This window comes from Phyllobates terribilis, unplaced genomic scaffold, assembly GCF_046119375.1.
Source record: "Phyllobates terribilis strain yellow unplaced genomic scaffold, ASM4611937v1 Scaffold_8__6_contigs__length_399053987, whole genome shotgun sequence".
NCBI lineage: Eukaryota > Metazoa > Chordata > Amphibia > Anura > Dendrobatidae > Phyllobates > Phyllobates terribilis.
Window position 1 is genome coordinate 196,878,720 of NW_027362768.1, and position 3,558 is coordinate 196,882,277.

Consider the following 3,558-nt stretch of genomic DNA (forward strand, 5'->3'; position numbering starts at 1 on the left):
TTCGGGACCTGCTGGGGGTTGTAGTTTTGCACCAGCTGGAGACTATTCGGCTGCAGATTAAATGTTGACGTCGGCGGCTCCTTTTATGAAACGCCCGAGTGAACCATTGCTGGCACCTCCTCAGGGGTTAAAGTAAATGACAGCTCCCAATCTGTGATCACCGCCCGGATTATGTTCACACAAAGCAGATTTGCTGCAGAAAACGTTTGCAGCAAATTCACAAAAGATTGGCAGGAAAATGAGGTTGGTTTAAATCTCACTCCCCTCTCCAGTGGTATCGCTCGTCTGCTCTGCCGCCAGAGTCTGCACAACCTGACCGCCCGCGATAATCGCCTTATCCCATGTGACCGCGGCAGCCTGTGATTGGCTGGTGCAGTCATGTGACATAACACATCCGCACAGGAGATCCGGTTGCTGTGAGAGAGGCAGAGAATGAGCAATGGAGCCACAAAAGCGGCAAAGAAGGTGAACGGGGGGTGATCAGGGATTGGCGGACTATATAAATTATCAGATATCTGCGTCTTTAACCCTTTCTGGAGCCGGATGAGAGAAGTGGATTTTCTTCATAGAGATCCACAGGAGACACAAAAGCCGATAGTAAATATCCGCCTGAATCCTCAGATCATGAACACAGAAGAGATGTGGCCCCCGGCACGGAGCCCGATTTTGCCACAGAGGACAGAAGGGCCCGCTGCTTGCCCCTCTGTGCCCTTTCCATGGTCTCTGGGACGAGTCTACACATTTTTTGTTCTGTCACTTCATAGCGCAGGAGATGAGACCCTTATTCTCCAGGGGCCCCTTATTCTCCAGGGGCCCCCTATAGCCACATGGTTTGCTTCTTACCTGTACCCTCTGCGAGATCATACAAGACCTGAGTATTAAATATAAGCGAGAATTGGCCATCAGCGGGGACGAAGTGTGGATGAGGGATTGTTACTGGCACGGAGATGGGGGCACTGCAGATGGCACTACGATGGTGTCTGGTACTGGGATGGGGGCACTATGGCCATTAATTCAGATGGGGGCACTGTGGCCATTAATTGAGATGAGGGCACTGTGGCCGGTAACAGAGAGATGGGGGCACTGTGGCCGGTAATAGAGATAGAGATGGGGGCACTGTGGCCGGTAATAGAGATAGAGATATGGGCACTGTGGCCGGTAACTGAGATGGGGGCACTGTGGCCGGTAACTGAGATGGGGGCACTGTGCCCGGTAACTGAGATGGGGGCACTGTGCCCGGTAACTGAGATGGGGGCGCTGTGGCCATTAATTGAGATGGGGGCGCTGTGGCCATTAATTGAGATGGGGGCGCTGTGGCCATTAATTGAGATGGGGGCACTGTGACCTGTAACCGAGATGGGGGCACTGTGGCCAGTAACTGAGATGGGGGCACTGTGGCCAGTAACTGAGATGGGGGCACTGTGGATAGTAACTGAGATGGGGGCACTGTGGCCAGTAACTGAGATGGGGGCACTGTGGCTAGTAGCTGACATGGGGGCACTGTGGCCAGTAACTGAGATGGGGGCACTGTGGCCATTAATTGAGATGGGAGCACTGTGGCTAGTAACTGACATGGGGGCACTGTGGCCGGTAACTGACATGGGGGCACTGTGGCCAGTAACTGACTTGGGGGCACTGTGGCCAGTAACTGAGATGGGGGCACTGTGGCCAGTAACTGAGATGGGGGCACTGTGGCCAGTAACTGAGATGGGGGCACTGTGGCTAGTATCTTACATGGGGGCACTGTGGCCGGCGCTGTGATGGGGGCACTGTGGCCAGTAACTGAGATGGGGGCACTCTGGCCAGTCACTGAGATGTGGGCACTGTGGCTAGTAACTGACATGGGGGCACTGTGGCCGGTAACTGAGATGGGGGCACTGTGGTCAGTAACTGAGATGGGGGCACTGTGGCTAGTATCTTACATGGGGGCACTGGGGCCGGCGCTGTGATGGGGGCACTGTGGCCAGTAACTGAGATGGGGGCACTGTGGCCATTAATTGAGATGGGGGCACTGTGGTCAGTAACTGAGATGGGGGCGCTGTGGCTATTAATTGAGATGGGGGCACTGTGGCCAGTAACTGAGATGGGGGCACTGTGGCCGGTAACTGAGATGGGGGCACTGTGGCCGGTAACTGAGATGGGGGCACTGTGGCCGGTAACAGAGATGGGGGCACTGTGGCTGGTAACAGAGATAGAGATGGGGGCACTGTGGCTGGTAACAGAGATGGGGGCACTGTGGCCAGTAACTGAGATGGGGGCACTGTGGTCGGTAACATAGATGGGGGCACTGTGGCCGGTAACAGAGATGGGGGCACTGTGGCCGGTAACAGAGATGAGGGCACTGTGGCCGGTAACAGAGATAGAGATGGGGGCACTGTGGCCGGTAACTGAGATGGGGGCACTGTGACCTGTAACTGAGATGGGGGCGCTATGGCCATTAATTGAGATGGGGGCACTGTGGCCAGTAACTGAGATGGGGGCACTGTGGTCAGTAACTGAGATGGGGGCACTGTGGTCAGTAACTGAGATGGGGGCACTGTGGTCAGTAACTGAGATGGGGGCACTGTGGCCATTAATTGAGATGGGGGCACTGTGGCCAGTAACTGAGATGGGGGCACTGTGGCCAGTAACTGAGATGGGGGCACTGTGGTCAGTAACTGAGATGGGGGCACTGTGGTCAGTAACTGAGATGGGGGCACTGTGGTCAGTAACTGAGATGGGGGCACTGTGGCCAGTAACTGAGATGGGGGCACTGTGGCCAGTAACTGAGATGGGGGCACTGTGGTCAGTAACTGAGATGGGGGCACTGTGGCCGGTAACTGACATGGGGGCACTTTGACCATTAATTCAGATGGGGGCACTATGGCCATTAATTGAGATGGGGGCACTGTGGCCAGTAACTGAGATGGGGGCAGTGGCCGGTAACTGACATGGGGGCACTGTGGCCAGTAACTGAGATGGGGGCACTGTGGCCAGTAACTGAGATGGGGGCACTGTGGCCATTAATTGAGATGGGGGCACTTTGACCATTAATTGAGATGGGGGCACTGTGGCCATTAATTGAGATGGGGGCACTTTGACCATTAATTGAGATGGGGGCACTATGGCCATTAATTGAGATGGGGGCACTGTGGCCAGTAACTGAGATGGGGGCACTGTGGCCGGTAACTGACATGGGGGCACTGTGGCCGGTAACTGAGATGGGGGCACTGTGGCCAGTAACTGAGATGGGGGCACTGTGGCCGGTAACTGAGATGGGGGCACTGTGACTAGTATCTTACATGGGGGCACTGGGGCCGGTGCTGTGATGGGGGCACTGTAATGGAGGTGCTATGCTGCAATAGCGGCACAGTGTCATGGTCCGGTAGGTACTATGCTGCCGCTGTGGCTATCACTGTTAGGGACGGTGTGGTTGGCACCATAATGAGGGCATTGCAGGGGGCTAGTATTGTAATGGGGGCACTAATGCCGGACTACGCGCCTCGTCACAACCTCTGTATCTGGCGGTATTTCTCCGCTCCCTCTGTGGGGTCAGTTCACAACGCTCAGAGTCGCCCG

General features: G+C 55.7%; 1 protein-coding gene across 1 annotated transcript in view; it reads left to right on the forward strand.

The window, feature by feature from the left end:
* Positions 1–3,558, forward strand: part of DNASE2B (deoxyribonuclease 2 beta) — a 326,043-nt gene that overhangs the window by 275,608 nt on the left and 46,877 nt on the right. The window lies entirely within an intron of this gene.